Raw genomic sequence first — 23,823 nt, forward strand, 5'->3', positions numbered from 1 at the left:
ACGAAACATCGTCAACATAGGTCCATGTTTGGTATAGCCCCCATATAACGGTATCTCCCGATTTTCGGTATTTTGAGAATTTTAGCTGCAATTTTTAACCGAACTAGCTGTAATGATCGGTATTTTGAGAATTTTAGCTACAATTTTGTCTATTCAAAAATAATCGTCAATATACATAAGTCCATGTTTTGGTATATCCCCCCATATAACTGTACCTGCCGATTTTCGGGAATTTTCAATGGTCACGAAATTTCTTCACTAAAATTCGTCAACATGGGTCCATTTTTGAGGGTTTACATTGTTTTGATGAAACTACCCTCAATTTGACTCTTGAAGTTCCATGCAGCTATAAAACTTTTCCGCCAAAAAATTTAAAGATAGGTTTACTCTTTGATATAGCCCCGTAGGTGGTACCTTTCACCTAGCTGAACACATTTTTTAGATTAGAAAGTCTGGGGCACGGAAAATTCCTCTTGGGGAAGAAAGGCCTTGGTGAGTATATTATGAACCCCGAAGGACAGATCCGCCGTGAGTCGAACTTCCGCGTTATGGCGTGATGAAATTTTTGTTAGAGACCCTGTGGGCCATCAGGAATTAGCGTTATATCTTTGTTCTCTGTTGCTTAAGTGCTCTACAAAAACTGCTAACAAAGTTATAATGCTAATTCATTATGGCTTACAGGGTCTCTTGCAAAAACTTCATCACGCCATAACGCGGAAGTTCGACTCACGGCGCATCTGTCCTTCGGGGTTTTTAATATACACACACCAAGGGCTTTCATCTCCAAAAGGAATTATCTCTGCCTCAACATTTGTGTTCACAGTGTAATTTAAGCAATAGTGGGAGGCAATAGGATTCTATCCATTGTCGAAAAGTTGTTCCACCTAAAATTGTGAAAGGACCCTAATTATTCCATTTTAATTAATTGGTGGAGGGTATAAAAAGTTCGGCCCGGCCGAACTTAATGACTTTTTACTTGTTTTTGGATTTTTCTCATCTATTAACATTGGTGTTTCAGAATCCACAAAAACTTCCAAGGTATAAGCGATTTTCGTTTAAAGTAAGTTAAGGCGTATCGTGCATGACATTGTTTTATAAGTCAGATACAGTCTGCGTATTGTCCCAATTTGAACTTCTATATCTCAAAAATGGTAAAACCTACGAAAATACCAATAAGGTCAATCTTGTTGAGAATTTTCACAGCTACAATATTTTCGTTAGTCTCATTGCGAAAGGACTTGCGATTTCCAAGTAAAACCGTGAAAACATATTTCACGTATTAATTTTTCTAATACCAACGACCAAAGCACGAACACGTCGAAGGTACGTAAATATTTAGTACCTTTTAGTACTTTTCGTACCCAGTTCGAGATTCCAAAAACCCAGCCTTATCTCACCCCTACACACCAACAGCAACCCACCCTCAAAATTTCAATTAAATTGAGTAATTATTCAAGCCCGAGGTCATGTTTAATTTTTAAAAATTTTCAAGCTTCTAGCTTCAGCCGTTTCGTCTGGGCGATGATCTGTCAGTCAGTCACTCACTAAATTATCACGAAGCTCTTTTATATATTAAGATATGTTTATTAAGCACTCCACGCTGTTGGAGGACATGGGTCAGACTACACTCCGGCACTAATTACTAAAACGTTGTATAAAGAATTGAATGTGTGTACGCCAGGACAAGAAGTCGAAGCCTCGTAGAGTAAAACAGGAAGTCCTCAAGGTGGGTGATATCTCCTGAACTATATTTCCACTTTTCACCCATCCAGACATTAAGAACGTTACTTGTTCGAATGAATGCACGATCTTGGCGACAGATATATTCCTTGATGTTGTTTGTGAATGGCTAAGCTCCCAGTTGATTGATCTTACCACTTACACGCGCGGGAAATAAGTAATAATGTAATCCTGGTCGATAGTAACATAATTTCAACGGCTAATTACCCTAAGATTCGACAGTATATTCAAGCCCTCCTCGTATGTCAAAGCTGACTATGACAAGTTTAGATACAGGAAGAAGTGATTTGAAGCGGACAAAGAAACCTTTTTCTATCTTCAAGCCTAGCCCTAGCTGACAGATAAAGAAACCTTGTTGGGCATATATAATCAGACGAGTCGCACTATGGTAAGCTATGTGGCGACGCGATTGAACATTATCTAAACCTGTTAAACGCAGCCCTGATTACTGCAACAGGGTTTTTCATCATCCCTCTATATAAATAGATGAGAATTCGTCCACTACGGCAACACAATGACATTCTCTCGTTGCAGTATATGCTCAGGAGTTACCGTAAGAGTCACCCCAATAGCCGTATGGTGGATAGGACTGCTACACCAAGACATGTCAGGAGGGATCATCATGATCTAGAGTGTTCTAAACACAAAACATATATTTTTATGTTTATTTGTCAACTTCTAGTTTCCATAAAATAACTAGTTATTCTAGTGGTTATAGAATAACTAGTTTTCAGTGCGACATACCCTTGTTAAAATAACACTGTACAACACAAAAAATAATTACAAGATAATTCGGCCAGATTATGAAAGAGGACCGAAAAAAGAAGACACGTGTATCGGCGTTTTGAAAGTTTAAGTCGGTAAGTAACCTAAATGGGCGTGGCAAGTTCCGCCCATTTCTACAGGATTTGAAATATTTATTCAGCATCAGATTCCTTGGAATCCTTGTATTTTATGTATAAAGTATCTTTGGCAATATTACTGACAACTTTTTATGAAAAAAATTAACCACTAAACTGGTCTTTTTGGTCTCTTTTTTCAAAAACGTTTAAAAACTCCTTTAAAATGTAATCGTATCAGATCAAAATATTCTACAAAATTATTTGTCGTACAACTTTACTACAGGCCCACGAAAATACCAAAACTCTAAATCGTACCTAAACGCCAGGAATCTGCCAAAAGTAAAATCACGTTTTAGGGTTAATGTTGTACTTTATCTGAGTTTATTATTGTTATCTGCGTTCACAATATATATTTTATTGATGTTTTTCATAATAAATTCGTTCAGAAGATTATGTGTGCTCGATCCAAACTATTTTTGATATATCTATGGTGAATATATATATATATATATATACTAGCGGACCCGGCGAACTTCGTCTCGCTATTAAGGAATAAAATTTCATACAAAAACTCAATTTTCGATTTTTCCAATTTTCCGACTTTTCCAGAGAGATTTTCCAAAATTTTCTTCCGTAAAGACCTTCTCCTCGAAAATACGAATAACTGACAAAAAATTTTACAGAAATCGGCCTAGCCGTTCTCATTTTATGAATTACTATACATTTTTTACACCATTTTTATATATATAGATATATAGGGAAAATATTGATAACACAGATCGGACTTTGTAAAATTACGTATTTTAGTACTATAAACTAAAATAACGTCATCAGGATAAGTCATAGGTTCCTGATATTGTATCTGAAAATGCGGGGATAGTCTACGGCTATTGTCCAGTGATTTTGGCATGGTCCTAAATACTATAATGACTGCAACTACTCCTGCTCTGACAAAATTGACTGAATTAATTTGTACAGTGTAATGGGTTAGTAGCGGGATTTGTATGTAGTTACGACTACCACAAAGTACTCTTGAAACCCATTATGTAGTAAGGATTTTTTGCTGGGTTGGTAATGCTTTTTTATGGGTCTGTGTACCACCTAGCCAGACTAATGGGCAATGCTATATCGAATATGAATTGTATGTACGGCCTAAACCTAAAATTTGGATGAAGCCCATTTTTTATACTCTCCACCATAATGGTATAATTAAATGAGGCTAATTAAATTTGTCATTCCGTTTGTAACACATCAAAATATTCATCTGAGACCCTATAATATTCTGTAATATATATTCTTGATCAGGGTAAAATTCTAAGTCGATATAAGCATGTCCGTCCGTTTGTTGAAATAAAGATACTGCTCGCAATTTTTAAGATAAAGCAATTTGGTGTAGTAGTTTCTATTTCTCCTACAATGTTTGGTATTCCAAAAGGGGTATATCGGCCAACGTTTTCATATAGCCCTCATAGAACGGTACAACCAGATGTTCGGTATTTTGAACGTTTTCGCCTCATTATCACACCGAAATGGCTGAAATTTGGTACTAAGTCTTCGTTGGCGGTATAAAACTTTAGTCTTCGTTGGTGTATATAATAAACTTTCTCCCAGAAATTTGTCGGTATAAGTCTACGCCTCAAATAGCCCCCATTGAACAGTACCACCCGATTTTCGGTATTTTGAAGGTTTTAGTCTCATTATCGCTCCGAAATGGCTGAAATTTGGTATTAAGTCTACGTTGGAGGTATAAACCTTTCTGACTGAAATTCGTCCGTATAGGCCCACGTTTCGATATAGAACGGTACCTCTCGATTTTCGTAGTTCTGAAGGTTGTGACGTCAATATCCCACCGAAAGACTGAAATTTGTTATTTAGTGTTCCATGGGGTTATACAATAATTTTGGAGAGACTTATCAGAATAGAAGCCCCATAGAAGTGTACCTCTTGATTTTCGGTATTTTGACGGTTTTAGTCGCATTATTTTACAGAAATATTGGAAATTTGGTATTAAATCTTTGAGTCTAAAAACTTTCCGCCAGAAATTTTTGGGTATTTGTTATAGTCCCCATAGAACGGTACACATTTTTTACCGAAGTTGCTGAAATTTGGTATTTAGTCTTCTCCATAAACGAAGAGAAACTAATTGTTCCATTTTACTTCAATACTACTCGTTGTGGAGGGTATAACAAGTTTGGCCCGGCCGAACTTAACACCATTGTTACGTGTTCCTGTACCAAAGTGTAGCTAAGGGTATAAAAATGTGTCATATGTCATAGTTAGAATCTGGAAAAATTCGGTCTCGGACAATTTGTAATCTATTTTATGACCGGTCAATCTTGTCTAAGGTATAAATATCGCTATAATTTCGGCAAAGTTAGATCGTTATCAATGATAGGCTACACTATGGTACCCCTTCTACATAAAAATGTTTGCCTTTAAATCCACGTTTAGGCAATTCCTTGGGAAGTAGGGAACTGGGGACCACCCGTTCCCTAATTTTGAAGTTAATAACGATTCTTCGCTGTCAATTTACCCTCTCAATACGTATCACACATCATTAAATTAGAGATTTTCGATACTGACATTCGTTCATTCATTTTGGGATTCCAAGTAAAGATAACAAAATTGTTTTTCTTTTAACACACGCATTTAGTATATATTTATCATGTCTAATGTATGTATGTAGGTCCCACATCATCCACCCACCAACGTCAAAATTGTCATAAGACTACATCGTCATAACTCATACCCGTATTCTGGCAACGTTTTTGCCTTAAATTCATTTCGCTGTGCATGGCTGTTTGTCTGTCAAAGTATTTTGTGCGGACGACCTCCAAATGTCTGTCTGGGTGGATGGGTGGCTGACTGGCGGTATGACTGACTGTGCCATGGATATGCAAAACCGAGTAACGACGCCATCATCAAATTTAAATAATTTTGCATAATTTTTGAATTTGACTTGTGGAATAACAACAATAAAAACAAAATAAAAATAACTACGTTTTTCCTTTTCTTTCTATCACAAAACAAAAAAAAAAAATAAACAGCAACAGACACTTGTTGGATGGTCGTCATCAAAGATTGAGTTTTTTTTTCTATATATTTTGATATAAGTAAATGCTGCCTGCAATAAAATTTACCCACAAATAACGAAAGTGAAGTGCTGTGATTGTTGTAGGTCAGGTACACAAATACGTATGTACATATGTACGAGTATATGACATAAAGTTTTGAACTTTTTTTGAAAAATAAATAAAAAAAATATGAAAAATGGAAATTTGGTTTGGTGTTCATTTTTTTGTATATGTTTGGATAAATTATGCAAACCATTGAAACACTTGTGTGGTGTGCTAGGAAATTTTGTATTGAGGAAAAAGTTTTCGACTTCTTTCGTTTTGTTCTTTTCGCCCCAAAATGATAAATGAGAGTTTAATTTGTTTGCCGCCCTGTTTTGTTTTGATATTCTTTATCAATTGCAAAGTATTTGAGCTTTAGTTGTTTAAGTTTTTTTCTTTCCTGCATTGCCTGAATGTTATTTAAGCGGTAAAAAGTTTGCCAAATCAGTTTTAATAGTCAAAGTGACATTCTTATCTTTTGTATTTTTTGAATGAAAAAGTTCATGGGGGATTTTTATGCACCTTACTTTTTGAGGAAATTATATTAATTTTGACGGGCTGAACACAAAAGTATTGTTTAGGATTTTCCAATGTGGCTGAAACAGTAGTAACGGTAACAGAAGTTGCTTTATGGACATAACATATTTTAGTTTACTAGGAATTATACCGACTTCTGTAACAAATAATTATATTCCAAATGACAGTCGGGGCGTCAATGTTAAAACAAGCAGCTGCGGAAGACTTGGGGTATATTGGTGAATCTCTGTCTAAATATCTGAGCGCCTATGATCTTTGGGCCAATATCATATTCACCTATGGTAAAGTTAAAAGTCATGGATTTAGGGGTTGGGTTAGTAACCCACCCTAGATAACCACCACCCACCAGAGGGACCCGCATTGACAATTTTTGTTGGAGAAGTTTCGTGACCACAGGGAACCTAAAATGTCGAAAAACAGGTAGTTCGATCAAAAATGTAGCGAAAATCCACAAAATTGTTAAAATATTGAGGTACCATTATATAGGGCTATTACAAAACATGGACCTCTGTTGACAGTTTTTGGTTGAGAAATTGTTTGACTATGTTCATTTAAAAGGTCTATAGAAGTATTTTTGAAAGGTCTATTGAATTTCATTGTAAAGGTCTATATAAAGTCTATATGGAAAGGTCTATAGAACACCTTTCAAAATGTCTGCATAAGGTCTATAGGGAAAGGTCTATGGAAGACCTTTTGAAAAGTCTCTAGAATACCTTTTGAAAGATCGGTAGATGACCTGTGAAGGGTCTTTAGAAGTTCTATTCAAAGACCTACAGAAGGCCTTTTGGAAAGGTCTATAGAAGACCTTTTGGAAAAATCTATAGACGACTTTTGTAAGGTCTATAGAAGATCTTATAAAATGTCTATAGAAGACCTTTTGAATGGTCTATAGAAGTATTTTGAAAGGTTGCTAGAAGACCTTTTGAAAGGTCTATAGAACCCCTTATGAAATGTCTATAAAATACCTTTTGAAAGGTCTATAAAAGACCTTTTGAGAGGTCTATGACCTTTTGAAAGGTCTCTAGAAAACCTTTTGAAATGTCTCTAGAAGATCTCTTGAAAGTTCTCTAGAAGACCTCTTGAAAGGTCTATAGAAGATCTTTTGAAAGGTCTCTAGAAGTCCTCTTGAAGAAGAATTTTTGAAAGGTCTATAGAAGACCTTTTGAAAGGTCTATAGAAGACCTTTTGAAAGGTCTATAGAAGACCTTTTGAAAGGTCTATAGAAGACCTTTTGAAAGGTCTATAGAAGACCTTTTGAAAGGTCTATAGAAGACCTTTTGAAAGGTCTATAGAAGACCTTTTGAAAGGTCTATAGAAGACCTTTTTAAAGGTCTATAGAAGGCCCTTTAAAAGGTCTATAGAGAAGACCTTTTGAAAGGTCTATAGAAGACCTTTTGAAAGGTCTATAGAAGACCTTTTGAAAGGTCTATAGAAGATGTTTTGAAAGGTCTATAAAAGAAATTTTGAAAGGTCTATAGAAAACCTTTTGAAAGGTCTATAGAAGACCGTTTGAAAGATCTGTAGAAGACCTTTGAAGGGTCTTTAGAAGACCTTTGAAGGGTCTTTAGAAGACCTTTTGAAAGGTCTATAGAAGACCTTTTGAAAGGTCTGTAGAAGACCTTTTTAAAGGTCTATAGAAGGCCCTTTAAAAGGTCTATAGAGAAGACCTTTGAAAGGTCTATAGAAGACCTTTTGAAAGGTCTATAGAAGACCTTTTGAAAGGTCTATAGAAGGCCTTTTGAAAGGTCTATAGAGAAGACCTTTTGAAAGGTCTATACAAGACGTTTTAAAGGTCTATAGAAGACCTTTTGGAAAGGTATATAGAAGACGTTTTAAAGATCTATACAAAGGTCTATAAAAGGCCTTTCTACAGATGATCTTTTCAAAGGTCTATAAAATACCTTTCTATAGAGGGCCTTTTCAAAGAACTATTGAAGATTTTTTCTAAGTTCTATAGCAGACCTATTGATATACCTTTCTAAATTTCTGTATAATACCTTTTTAAAGGGTATAGAATAACTTTCCAAATGTCTATAGAAGGCCTTTTCAAATGGTTATAGAAGACCTTTTCGAAAGGAAGAAAAATGTATATAGAAGACATTTTGTTAAGGTGTAGGGTCTATAGAAGACCTTTTGAAAGGCATATAGAAGACCTTTTGAAAGGTCTATAGAAGACCTTTTGAAAGGTCTATAGAAGACCTTTTGAAAGGTCTATAGAAGACCTTTTGAAAGGTCTATAGAAGACCTTTTGAAAGGTCTATAGAAGACCTTTTGAAAGGTCTATAGAAGACCTTTTGAAAGGTCTATAGAAGACCTTTTTAAAGGTCTATAGAAGGCCCTTTAAAAGGTCTATAGAGAAGACCTTTTGAAAGGTCTATAGAAGACCTTTTGAAAGGTCTATAGAAGACCTTTTGAAAGGTCTATAGAAGACCTTTTGAAAGGTCTATAGAAGGCCTTTTGAAAGGTCTATAGAGAAGACCTTTTGAAAGGTCTATAGAGAAGACCTTTTGAAAGGTTTATAGAAGACCTTTTGAAAGGTCTATAGAAGACCTTTTGAAGGGTCTATGGAAGACCTTTTGAAAGGTCTATAGAAGACCTTTTGAAAAGTCTATAGAAGACCTTTTGAAAGGTCTATAGAAGACCTTTTGAAAGGTCTATAGAAGACCTTTTGAAAGGTCTATAGAAGACCTTTTGAAATGTCTATAGAAGACCTTTTGAAAGGTCTATAGAAGACCTTTTGAAAGGTCTATAGAAGACCTTTTGAAAGGTCTATAGAAGACCTTTTGAAAGGTCTATAGAAGACCTTTTGAAAGGTCTATAGAAGACCTTTTGAAAGGTCTATAGAAGACCTTTTGAAAGGTCTATAGAAAACCTTTTGAAAGGCCTATAGAAGACCTTTTGAAAGGTCTATAAAAGACCTTTTGAATGGAATATAGAATGCCATTTGAAAGGTCTACAGAACACCTTTTAAAGGTCTTTAGAAGACCTTTTGAAAGGTCTATAGAAGACCTTTTGAAAGGTCTATAGAAGACCTTTTGAAAGGTCTATAGAAGACCTTTTGAAAGGTCTATAGAAGACCTTTTGAAAGGTCTATAGTAGACCTTTTGAAAGGTCTACAGAAGACCTTTTGAAAGGTCTATAGAAGACCTTTTGAAAGATATATAGAAGACCTTTTGAAAGGTCTATAAAAGACCTTTTGAATGGAATATAGAATGCCATTTGAAAGGTCTATAGAAGACCTTTTGAAAGATCTATAGAAGAACTTGTGACAAGTCTATAAAAGACCTTTTGAAAGGTCTACAGAAAACCTTTTAAAAGGTCTATAGAAGATCTTTTGAAAGGTCTATAGAAGACCTCTTGAAAGGTCTATAGAAGACATTTTGAAAGGTCTATAGAAGACATTTTGAAAGGTCTTCAGAAGACCTTTTGAAAGGAAGAAAAATGTCTATAGAAAACATTTTATAAAGGTCTACGGAACACCGTTTGAAAGGCCTATAGAAGACGTTTGAAAAGCTTTATTGAAAATTTTTCCAAAGGTCTATAGAGGACCTTTTGAAAGATCTATAGAAGACATTATCAAAAATCTATAGAGAACCATTTCGAAGGTATATTGAAGGCCGACCCAAAGGTCTCTAGAAGACCTTGTCAAAGGTCCATAAAACACCTTTTGAATAGTCTATAGGATACAGGAGACATTTCCAAAGGACTGCAGAATACACTTTAAAAGGTCAGTAGAAGACCTCTTTAAGGGTCTCTAGAAGACCTTATGAAAAGTGTATAGACAACATTTTTGTAATATGTTTTGAAAGGTCAATAGAAGACATATTTGAAACTCTAAATAAGGCATTTTCAAAGTGGAAGAGAATACTTTTTAGTTGTTTTGAACGCAAATTCGTTTGAATTACGTAGAAAAAATTTGTTTGTTAGCTTCAAACCAGACTTTGAACTCAGCCATTGCAAAGTAGTACTTCTTATCAACATAAAAAACTTTCTCATTCCGCCAATGCCAACAACGAAGATAATGTAATCAAAAATAAATTGTTCTTCGGTAGAACGAACACCAACGTTAACACAGCATTGTCGTAAAATACCATCACTATCAGCAATTTCAACTCCATTATCTCATCACTGCTTTACGCAGTGTCACTCATACGCTGCTCGCTCATTTTTACGGCATGCAAAAGGGGTCTGACTTTGCTAGGTGGTTATCGTGAACTTGATTTGCCACATCATACAAAATTTTACACATACTTTTTGCCATAAAATTGCAATTGTTATTTTAACCTTTTTCAGGTTCAGCAAGGCAGACGATGACAATTGTCAGCCAAAAATTTGCGGGTGTGTCTCTTCTCTCTGTCCGTCTGTCTGCGACTCTCTGAACAGCCCTTTGGGGAGTTATGAAATTTGTTCCAAAAGGCAGATGCGTAACGTAGTTAACCCTTTTGTTGCTCATCTCAACAGACAATGGTCACATAATCAAGTGATTCCAAAAAGGGTATGTGTGTTTGGCTCACATACGTACATACATACGTACGTACACACAACTTAAAAAAAGCAAGTGACATACGTACACACATGTTTACAATTTAACCCTAACCCTTTCCACAAACCACAAAGTATTCCCAATTTCCCTGTTTTATGTGGTTGCCATTTACATTCCAAAAATAATGATTTTTGCATTCATCCGAGGTGTAGTGAGTTAAAGGATCTCTCTCTATCCTCTACCGTATCCCATATGTTATGGTTATTTTACGAGGTGTCCTCTAATAAAAGTTCATTTGTGTGGGTTTTTAAACTAACAGTTGACATTTTGCACCTTATTTAGTGGCCAAGTGGAGTGAGGGAATTTATTGGGGGAGGGTGTTGAGGCAATCTTGTGGTCGATTTGAAAAAAATTGTCAAGGGAAATCTGTCAATTTAGTAAGAAAATGTAATTTTTGGCAAACAGTTGCAAAATTTTATTGAACGACAAAAAAAAAAACAGAAGAAAAGAACACTGTTTTTCAATACCGATGTCTTGGCATTTTCGCCAGCCTGCATTCAATGATGTAAAATATACATAAAGTACTTGCATTGTTAAAGAAAATCTTATAAAATTTTGAATATGTTCTTTTTAAGATCTAGAGTATCCAATGAAGTTTACAGATTGAAGTAAATGCCATGTCTCTCTGCCGTTTCAACTTAAAGGAGAGAGTTAGAAAACTCCCGAGGAATTTACATTCAGAATGAGGCTGGCTATCTTGTCTGGGTCAAGCACCTATTAAACAATTATTTATTTTAATAACAGCTTCCACGAATTGTTTTATTTTCAATCGATTTCTTAATTTGTCAACCGTTTTTTTGAACAACCCATTACTAACTTTTAAAGAAAACTCTAGGAACCTCCCATTTAAGTTGAGAAAAACTTCCTTTGAATTCACAAACAAACGCAAAGTACAAAGCTTCCGAAGAATTTTTTAATTTTCCGATGCAGTTACAGAGACAGCAATAAGATCAGAAGAAAAACGTTTGTCTGAGCAATTGAAAACCATTGTACTATGCAGAACGTGCGTATCCACAACAAATTAACACCTGTTTATGGAAAAGAAGTTAACAAATGACAATAAAATTAGTGTGGACTGTCACCCTTTACAAATAAAAAAAGAAACATAACTAACACACAAATAAATAACCGAGCAGGGAGTTTCATTTAGCATTCAATTGTTAGAAATGGACATTTTCATGGAAACGCCCCAGTTTCGTGTTTAGGATTCTCATTCATGTCACTTGTGCTTCACTTTTTTTGATGAATTCTTTCAAAATTGTTTTCTTTCTCTGTTTCTTCCTCGACATGTGGAATTCCTGTAAGAGGTGATAATGATGAAATGATTTATTGATTTAGAGAAAATTAATGACCAACCACAGTGAAAAATTCATTCATACTTTCTTCGGGATATGTTGGATAATGTATAGGGTGTTACTGCGGGGTGCTGCTTATTTTATTTTACTGTACGAGATTATTATTTTTTTTTTTGAAAATCTTTAGAAATAAAAATCAAATGTCGTTCGTTGGTAATGGCATCAGTTGAGAACAACTGGACCGATTTGGATAATTCTTTTTTTTATACCCTCAGCCTTTAGGCTATGAAGGGTATATCACCAATATTTTTGAAAATTTAACATAGCTGAAGCCAAGGTTTACGCTTTCAGAACACGCGACTTGTGATTGTATATTATACAAATTAAATATATTTGGATAAAATAAAATGTTTTTGGACGTGGCAAAAAATATTGGCCTTAAAAGATAATTTGCGTGGAAGCTGTGGCTATATTTATGTTAAAAAATGGGTAAAAATGGGTTGAAGCCAACATGTCTTTTTTTGTTTTCTCTCGATTTGTGAGTAAACCGCACATCTCTCGATTTTCCAGTCAAAGTAAAAGTAAAAGCAAACTAAATAAGGATCATTTCACTAATGTATTACTTTTCAATATTTTAACTGCTTCTACCATTAACTGATGCTGACATTTTGAAGCCAGATTTACAGTGTTTTTTGAAAATTTCTTCTAATTTCATTCCGCAAACAGGTTTTTCAAAATATCATATATAGGATTGTACTACTTGCCATTCTGAGTTATTTGATACGTATATTGCGAATGTAGTCCGCACAGCTTCATAGTAATCTGCATCCAAATACGGAAATTTTGTGTGAACGTTTTTCTAAAAATCATATTTTTCGGGCGTAATTTTTACAATTAACATTCGATTTCCTCGTACTTGATTGCACATTTTAGTTTTTTACGTTCCGGATCCAATAAATCATTCCCCGTGAAAATCCATTTACTAAAACGCGAGTTACGATAAATTCCAAAGTACAAAAATCACCTAAAAATGTTTTTGAAAATATCGCCTATTTTATCGCGTTTTCTGCGGTTCGTTTCCACTGCAATGAAACAACTAGTACAGCATCTTCGTTTTAGCGGAAACAGAGATTTGAAAACTTCAATGATAAGGGAGCTACATTCATTTTATCCCAAAAAATAGTGTGGGATGCTACATCAACGGTTCTTGATTGATCGCCTTGAAATAGATATATATCGATGTAGATTTTCATGGTGGACATTGAAATCGGATGCGGACAAAAATTGTATTCACTTTGCGCAAATTAGCGATATTTTATAGGTTTTTTAGTGCTAAGATGCAGTCGATGCTACATCTTAGCCTCCAAATTAAATTTCGAAAAATATATACAAATTAAAAGATATGGTCTTGCTGTACATGAAAATCACATGCGGACAAAATGATTTTGATAATTACGCGATTTACACGTATTTTAAAATGCATATAAATTAAAATGGGTTATGTGACCCCTATTTCCATTTCAGAAACCTTGAGATATATCCTCAGCAACCCAATTATCTTCCTCAATAGGAAAGCTTTTATATGAATGTCTATAAAGCAAAATCCGTATATTTTAATGGGAGATTTAAGCAAAATGAAGGAAGTATTCCTATAGATTTTTCCAAAATTTTATACTACATAATAAATGTGAAAAAATATTTTTACAAACAAAAAATTATTTTTTTAACCAAAATATTTGTTTATTTTGGCTGTGACATCGAAACTATAATACCAATCTGTATGATTTTAGTCTCATTTGATTCGCCGTGAAGTTTTGCTCCCATACGATTTTTTTTCGTAATTTTATAGCGGGTAAATGGACCTTTATTTTGAAAAAAGTTGACTTACATTCAATAATTTATCAATTTATTATACATTTCGCGAGTACTGAGTAACATTTAACAAATATTATGCAATCTACTAACTCAAGCCACTTCCAGATAACTTTATAGTAGCAATTGCTCGCGGTAAAATAATTAGCGTTTTTATAACAATTTTTTCTTTAAAACGAAAGTAAAACCGCCATAACTTTCGTCCGCATCAAGAAAAAACTGGCTCGCGAGCGGATTCGTACTGGGAATTTGTTTCTTAACCTATGTACCAAAAATCTTTGATGTAGCGCGAAAAAAAATTTAACATTTTTTTTTGAAATGGAATATGAAATATTTGACAACATTCGTGATATACACTTTCATACGGGCAAAATGTGCCTCATCGAAATAATGGTTTTAGACCCCAAGTATGTTTGGACGAAATGTGTTTCAGACAATTTGGAGTCGATTGAGCAATGTCCGTCCGTCTGTCTGTCTGTCTGTCTGGCTGGCTGGAGCGCACGATAACTCTCGAACGGATGAACCGATTCGGTTCAAATTTTGGCTTTCGTAATATTTTGCCCAAACTTAGTTTAAGTTCGAAGATGAGCTATATCGGTCCACTCCTTCCGGTACCTCCCCCACAAAAGTTCGAAAATGTTCGGAAAATTTGTGCGCACGATAACTCTTGAAGGGAGTAACCGATATGGTCCATACTTTGCCCATCGTGGAGCGTGTACCAGACTTAGATCAGGTTTTAATATGGACTCAATTGGTCCACTCCGTCGGGTACCTCCCACACAAAAATTTGGAAAAGTTCAGTTTAGGACCATCTCTCGAATCGCTTTGATTTTTGCTTTAGCAACTTGTATTCACTGCCCTCCATACGACGGTATAAGTTTCATCAGGGGCAAGTCCATACTTCCTGAGAAAATAGCCCGAAAGTTGCAAAAAAACCCCTATGACACCGTGTGAGGAGGTTGGAGGGCAAAATAACTCTCGAACAGGTCTGCCGATTCGGTCCAAAGTTTGGTCTTAGTAATATTTTGTCCAAACATAATTTAAGTTCGAAGATAAGCCATATCGGTCCACTCCTTCAGGTACCTCCCCCACAAAAGTTCAAAAATGTTCGGTAAAATTGTGCGTACGATAACTCTTGAAGAGAGTGTCCGAATTGGACCATACTTTACACATCTTAATATATCTACCAGATATAGATCAGGTTCAAATATGGATTATATTTGTCCACTCCATCCGGTACCTCCCACACAAAATTTCGGATACATGTTCACTTTAAGACCTGCTTTCGAATCACTTTGATTTTTGTTGAAGCAACTTGCATTCCCTGCCTCAATTGCGATGGTAAAAGTTGTTTCAGGGGCAAGTCCATACTTCTTGAGCAAACATCCCTGAAGTTGTAAAAAACCCCTATGGTACCATATGTAGTGGCTGGAGATCCATTCTTTTTAGTATCTCCTCCGCAAAACTTTCGATCTCTAATCCTAATCAACATTTTTGTCAGTTCAAACGCCCAAAATTCCCTAAATACATGCGTTTTTTTGGGAAAAATTGTTTCAATATACACAGGCTGAGGGTATATCTCTGTCGGCCAAGCCGACTGATACTTTTTTACTTGTTTTAAATATTTTTAGGTCTTTATGCAAATAAAATTTGACCACACCCACTTTTACGCCCACTTTTTACTATTTTCAATTTTAGAAAAACTACTGTACCGATTTTCCTGAAATTGTCAGTGAATAGACAGGGATAGCCCCGGTGAAAATACGCTACAGATTTAGTTTCGGAGGGTGCGGGCTACTTCTCCTATACCCTAGTTTTAAAAATGCTTACGGATTAATCTATCAACTAGGTACTTCATGGGGCCTAAAGATGTTATATCTCCAATACTACTGAACCGATTTCCATCAAATTTGCGCAAAAGCTCAGTGTTTGCCGTTGTTATATTTTATGAATTTCGGAGGAGGTGGGGTACCTTCCCGACGCATTTTTTGAAACGATATATGTGGAGGCAATGGGGTTGCACACATATATGGGGTACATATTTGGAACCAAAATACCGGACCAACTTTTTTAAATATGCTATATCTGAAAAATTATGACCACGCCCACTCTTCTCAATATCCTGTTTTTTTCAAAACTACTGAACCCAATTTCATGCAACTTTCAGAAAATGTTAGGAATGTTGCGTGGTCCAAGATGCTATATCTTTGTAGAGGAATTTCAGGGGCCTATTATTTTATAATCGCTATATTTGCTAAACTTATGAGTGCATCGGCTTGCAGATAAATTTTCAAGACAACGGTGGTTGCGCCCCCGATCAAGGAAAACCATAAATTTATAAACGTTCTTAAATGGTGAGGTTCAACGGTTCATCATCCTTGAAAACTGAAACATATATGTCTCACTAAGCGAGAGAATTCAAATTAACCATTTTTTAAAACCTAAGTATTTATGTTAACGAGGGTATATACAATTTCGTAGGGTATAGGGGAAGTACCCCGCCCCTTCTGAAATTTCAGAAATTTCGAAAATGTTCGGAAAAATTGTGAGAACGATAGCTTTTATAGGTAGTAACCGATTTGGTCCATACCATCACACATCGTGACATTTTTATCAGACATATAAGAGGTTCCAATATGGACTTTATCGGTCTACTCCTTCTCACACAGTTTAGGGCCTATCGCTTTGTTTTTTTTGTTTTAGAAACTTGTATTTGCTGCCCCTCATACGGCGGTACAAGTTTCATCAGGGGCAAGTTCATACTTCCTGAGAAAATAGCCAGAAATTTGCAAAAAAAAACCCCTATGACAACGAGTGAAGTGGTTGGAGCGCAAGATAACTCTAGAACAGATCTGCCGATTCGGTCCAAAATTTGGCCTTAGTAATATTTTGTCCAAACATAGTTTTTGTTTGAAGATAAGCCATATCGGTCCACTCCTTCAGGTACCTCCCCCACAAAAGTTCAAAAATGTTCGGAAAATTTGTTCATACGGTAACTCTTAAAGGGAGTGGCTGAATTGGTCCATACTTTACACATACTAATATATATACTAGGTATAGATCAGGTTCAAATATGGTCTATATTTGTCCACTCCATTCGGTACCCCCACACAAATATCGGACCTGCTATAGAATCACTTTGATTTTTGTTCAAGCAACTGGCATTCGCTGCCTCAATTACGATGGTAAACGTTTTTTCAGGGGCAAGTCCATACTTCTTGAGCAAACATTCCGAAGGGTGTAAAAACCCCCTATGGCACCATATGTAGTGGCTGGAGATCCACTTCCATAATCGTCAATGTAGATCTATTCCTTTTAGTATTTCCTCCGCAAAACTTTTGATCTCTAATCCTAATGAATATTTTTGTCGGTTCCTATTCCCAAACTTCATAAAAACCCCTAAATACATACGTTTTTGGGGAAAAAATTGTTTCAATATATACAGGCTGAGGGTATATCTCTGTCGGCAAAGCCGACTGATACTTTTTTACTTGTTTCTTACTAACATCAGGCGACCAATTATGTGGCCACGCAGAAAATATTACACTGTGCAACACTGAAAATGCAAACAACTTCTAGTATGCATTTTATGAAAGTACATATTTAGACTACAAAAACTCTAGTAGGGTTTTGTCCTGTCAGATCCAGTTCGGATTTTATGGCCTCATCTAAACCGGCCTAAATCTACACATTTTTGCATTCACCAGGCCTTTATCTCAGAAACGAATAGGAATTTGGCCTTGCTGTCTTTAGCAATATTATAGCCCTACACTAGTAGAACTTATCTTTTGAAAAAAACAACATAAAAAAAACTCCATCTAGGGCATCAAAATCTATAAAATATAGACAATTTTACATAATTGCTGAAATTCTGGTCAGTATCGGATAAACTATTGGGAGTTGTATCAAGTAACCTTTTGCAAAAATCTTCCAAATAAAATTCTCAACAATTCTTTAGAATATTCCGAAACTCTAAAATGCTTACTTCATGTTGTTTCAGCGGTGTTTTGCATCATATCTTTTACAACACGTATTTCAAACACAGTTCACACGAGCAGTTTATTCTCGCATTTCGGATTTCACTACATTATTGACATTTTTATTAAATCGTCGTTGAAAAATGTACTGAAAACAACGGCATAGAGGCAGCTAACAACAATGACATGTTCTGAAGAGTAGTGTATTACATTCCAGGGAATATTTTGCCAAGAGAAAATGTTCAGAAAAAATTAACGGTTTTGGAGATACGGTGCGAAATGTATAAAAATTGTAAAATTTTTGCATATATTTTGCAATTTGAGGCAATAAATGTAATTTTTGGGTTCATTATTTCTTCAAATATTTTATTCTTGTCCTTATCTACAAATTTGCATCAGAGGTCAGAAGAAGATTCGCATTGGTTTCAGAGATATAGCCCCGAATTTCTTTAAAAACTCAATATTAACCCATGTATAGATGGGGCTATAAAATCCGTGCTGGATCTGACACAACAAAACCCAACTAGGGTTTCTTGTCGTTTAAGTCTGTACTTTCAAAAAATCCTCAAAAGATCACCTTAAAAATGTTGCACAGTATTATCAACATCATTGCAGATCTGTTGCATTTGATTGCACTACGTTCAATAATCATAATGAATTAAGAGAAATAATTTTCATTCACATTTTATGACTGTTCCAGCTTATTCTTTTCGTTGTTCGACAGGAGCTTAGGTTCACTTTTCCACTTTGCCGTCACAGTTCCGTAGATAGAAACCAGTTACTTACTGATGACTGGGTATGGGCGATTCCCAGATGGTCTATACCCGATCATCGAATCATTGAGTTCCCGATGATCAACGAATCGGATACCCATGAACGCAGAATCATCCAGATCATTTTGGAATATTCTACATTCGAACAACAAATCATCGAGGTCCGATCATCTACGAACGGAGTATCCAGCTACTAACTGTAAATTCAAGCTGCTAAATTTCCTCCATATTCAATATCCTGATCCTACCTCCCTCAGAAGTAAGGTGGATCCACTAGGGTCTTTGCTTTAGATTATTACCAACTGTGTAAGTGAACAAATACCAGGGAGTTACCAATATGCACTATAGAGTTTCTTCTCTGTCTCCATTTTTGTCAGTATAGTTCCCTACACTTCACTATCTCTAAGGCTTTTTAAACCCTCCACAATAGTATGGAGGGTATATTAAATTTGTTTTTCCGTTTGCAACGCATTGAAATAATCATTTCAATAATCAGGGTAAAATTCTGAGTCGATCTATGCATCTCCGTCCGTCTGTGTTAATTACTCTAGCATCCACAAAATGGTGATAGGACGCTGACATTTTGGGAAGATGTGTCTTTTGTTTGCAGGCAGGTCAAGTTGGATCGTGGGTTACATCGGAACACGTTTTGATATAGCCCACACATAACGGTACCACCCGATTTCAGGTATTTTTGGCGTTTTTAGTCACATCTTTAAAATTATGGGCATAGGTCTATGCTTTGGTATGGCCCCCATAAAACGGTAGCTCCCGATTATCGTTATTTTGATAATGTTAGCTACTACTTTTAACCGAACTAACTGTAATTTGACATTTGAGGTTCCCAGTGCACACGAAACTTCCCCATCAAAAATCTTCAACATAGGTCCATGTTTGGGTATAGACCCCATAAACGGTAACTTCCTATTTCCAGTATTTTGATGATTTTAGCTAAAATTTTTAACCGAACTATCTGTAATTCGACATTTTAGGTTCTCAGTGGTCACGAAACTTCTCCACCAAAAATCGTCAACATAGGTCCATGTTTTGGTATAGAACCCATATAACGGTACCACCCGATTTCAGGTATTTTGGCGTTTTTAGTTACATTTTCAAACCGAATTAGCTACATTTTGACACCTAGGGTTCCCAGTGATCAACAAACTTATATTTCAAAAATTATGGGCATAGGTCCATGTTTTGGTATGGCCCCAATACAACAGTACCTCCCGGTTTTCGGTATTTTGAGAATTTTAGCTAAAAATTTAGACCGAACCAGCTGTAATTTGACATTTTGTGGTTTTCTGTGGTCATGAAAATTTCCCAGCAACCATCGAAATAGCTGCAATTTGACATTAAAATTTTCAATGGTCTCGAAACTTCTTCACTAAAAATCGTCAACATAGGTCCAAGTTGTGGTATAGCTCCCATATAACGGTACCACCCGATTTCAGGTATTTTGGCGTTTTTAGTTACATTTTCAAACCGAATTAGCTACATTTTAAAACCTAGGGTTCCCAGTGATCAACAAACTTATATTTCAAAAATTATGGGCATAGGTCCATGTTTTGGTATGGCCCCAATACAACAGTACCTCCCGGTTTTCGGTATTTTGAGAATTTTAGCTAAAAATTTAGACCGAACCAGCTGTAATTTGACATTTTGTGGTTCTCTGTGGTCATGAAAATTCTCCAGCAACCATCGAAATAGCTGTAACTTGACATTAAAATTTTCAATGGTCTCGAAACTTCTTCACTAAAAATCGTCAACATAGGTCCAAGTTTTGGTATAGCTCCCATATAACTGTACATCTCGACTATCAGCATTTTGATTGTCTTAGCTACATTGTGTGATGAAACTACCCGTAATTTGACTTTTGAGGTTCCCTGTAGTTATAAAACTTTTCCATCAAAAATTTTAAAGATAGGTCGACACTTTCATATAGCCCCATAGGTGGTACCTTTGACCTGGCTGAACACATTTTTATAGCCTACACCACCTTGTGGTAAGGTGTATTATGTCTTTGTTCATTAGTTTGTAACATGCAAAAGGAAACGAGATAGACCCATAGTTTCTTTTAGGGATATACATAGAATCACTTTCTGAGTCGATTTTCGCATGTACTCGTATGTCTGTCTGTCCGTCTGTCCATGTATTTTCTTAAACAAAGTACAGGTCGCATTTATTGTCCGATTCGCATGAAAGGACGAACGCTATTTATTTTGGTAAAAACCGGTTCAGATTTGGATATAGCCCCTATCAGGGACGTACGCAGGGGGGGGGGGGGGCACTGGGTATTGTTTTGTTTTTTTTTTGTTTGAAAAAAACTTCCAGTAAATCTGAATTACTTTCATATCTCATGTTATTTTATAATCAAAAATATGAAAGGCTCAAGGAATTCTATAATGAATATAAAGGTCTTGAGGCTTTAAGCTCTTTCTGTATTCAAAAAATGACGAGTTTAGTATTGTGCAGATTGGAAGTGCATGAAATGACTATTTACTGGACAAAATGTAAGATATATCAAGTGTTTTCCGTGGAGTATATCTCTAAAACCAATTAGAAAATTGTTTACTACCTTACTTTTTTATTATTTATTTAATGGAGAAAAAATTATTATTGTGCTTTATAAAGTTGTAATATCTGCTATAAGTAGCATACCCACCAGAATTTTTTCTATTATTAACAAAGTTGTAATCTTACCATGACCAACTAAAATGACGGCTTGACACCACAATTATCAAAAGGAATTACTTCTAAAATTAGGTCCACTTCCAAAATGGGCCATTATTTCAGGTATCTTCTCCACAAAAGTGCAAAACTTTTGCGCTCTTATTGAAGTCAATTTTATGAGCTCAACATAAGTATTTATTCGCAACGCCCACAATCGTGAAGTTTTATACCCAAATGTTTCGATATTTTTGTCTGAAACTCTCTGAATACAGAATTTTTAGGACAAAGATTTTGGTTATGAAGCCCGTATTCGATCTGTCTATAGATTAAAGTCTCAACTCACACAGGCTGAGGGTATACCTACGTCGGCAAACGAGACTGATACTTTTTTAACTCGTTTTCGAGAAAACAAAGGATATGAATGTTCATATGTTTGCCTCCGCTGTGCCGACAGAAGTCATTGTCCTTGGAAAATTTTAAATGTCATCGAGTTCATAAACATCTAATCATACAATTAAGATTGAAAAAAGGCGGAACAACAACCATTGGAATATCAGTTGATGCAGTTTTTCGGCTTAACCTATTTTGTCAGGACTTAGCTAAAATTTTGCCGAGACCTAATGTGGATTTCGTAGTCTCAAAAAGTGCTGCGAGTAGAATTTGGAGTCTATGAGTCGTAGTTGGTATCGCTGCACTTAAATTTTTGATAAGACATGCCGATATCCTGGAGTGGCCGTCATATTTTACAGTGGTAAATATTATCTAAAATGTATGGGAATGACTTATGCGTAAAATATACGACTAAAGGAGACAGTACGCTTCCAAAAATAAACTTGTTGAAAGAAAAAAGCAAGCATTGTTAGGCATTAAACCTGATTATTTAAAGAATCCTTGCCAAAGCAGGATATACGGTTGTATCCTTAATCAGGAAAGTCCTTCGTTTTTAATATAGATTGAATATACATCGATATTCTAATACAATCTTTCTGTATTCCCAAGTTTTAAAGGGGGGTTCTATTCAAATGAGCCACATTTTTTACTTCAATTTTTGACTTTATTTTGTTTTCCTTGAATAATTCTTATACAAATTGGATTTGAATGCAAATGAATGACTGAGTTTACTCTAAACACATAAAGCAAAACATAATAAAACTTCATATCTTGTATAATTCAGAAAAGAATGGAGGTTGAAAAAAATTTTGCAGGGGGTTCTATTCAAGTGAACGCAGTGTACTTTAAAGAAGAAGATATACTGAAAATCTTTGAAATAGAATCGAAAATGCCAAATAAGAGCTACTGTGGTTAAAAATTCTGGGATACATTAAAACGTATGTAGGTTTACGTTTACGGGTAATATTCATTTGAACGTTTTTTTTATAAATTGCGTCAATTCTGTTGGAGAATTTGGTTAAAAACTTCAGAATACCAGGCGGAATTTTTGTATGGGGACTATACTGAACGTGTTCTGATATGGTGCATTTCAATTCTAAACATCCAAAGACTAATTTATTATAATCTGTTCCAAATTTCAAACTTATATCTAAAATATTGTAAACTCTCTCTATGAAATTATATACTTTGTGTCAATATTTCATATAAAATCAACAAAAAACCCTTTAAAATAGCTTTATGTAACGCTACACAAAATTTTTTAATTTCATAATTTTTGGTCAAGGTGTGCCCTTCCCCCCCGAAATAAAATCCTGCGTACGTCCCTGGCCCCTATATATATCTTCGCCCGATTTAAGGCATTTGGTGCACGAAACACGCTATATATGTCCGATTTCAATGAATTCAACGGAAATTAGTGTAGAAATAAGTGTGCCAAATCATATCGATGAAATTTGGACTATGTGACGGAATTTGGTCTACAAATAAATGTGAAAAATTATATCGAAATCTGTTCTGATTTGGATTTAGCTCCCATATATATTTTACATATTCACAGTGGTGTAGGGTATTATATAGCCGGCCCCGCTCGACTTTGATCCTTTCTTTACTGGTTCTAAACCAGATAGATTAGATAATTTAGGCATTTGGCGTATCCATAATCGACAATTATTTTCCACCTAAAATTGTAAAAGGATTCTAATTATTCAATTTTAATTAAGACCATTTATGGTGGTGGGTATAAAAATTCGTCCCGGCCGAACTTAACGACTTTTTACCTGTTTTAATATAAATAACTTTTTATTTTCCAACTAAAACTTGCACCTTTCCACTCTCAACACACCCTTTTTCCTATTTGTCTGAAGAAAAACAAATTGTCAAGACCATGAAAATTCCCATTAAGTCGCACTTATTTTAAGAACAATTTTTGTTTACTTACAACGATCGATGCAGACAGTTTGGTGGGTACTTGTTTTACGCAGGCATTTGAAAAGCCTAAAGGCAATTACTGGTTGTTGCCTAGAAGGCTGTCATGCCAGCCAGCTAGCCATCGACGACGACGACC

The sequence above is a fragment of the Musca autumnalis genome, unplaced genomic scaffold (assembly GCF_047663935.1).
Source record: "Musca autumnalis isolate F117 unplaced genomic scaffold, ASM4766393v1 scaffold_4, whole genome shotgun sequence".
In the NCBI taxonomy this organism is placed as follows: Eukaryota; Metazoa; Arthropoda; class Insecta; order Diptera; family Muscidae; genus Musca; species Musca autumnalis.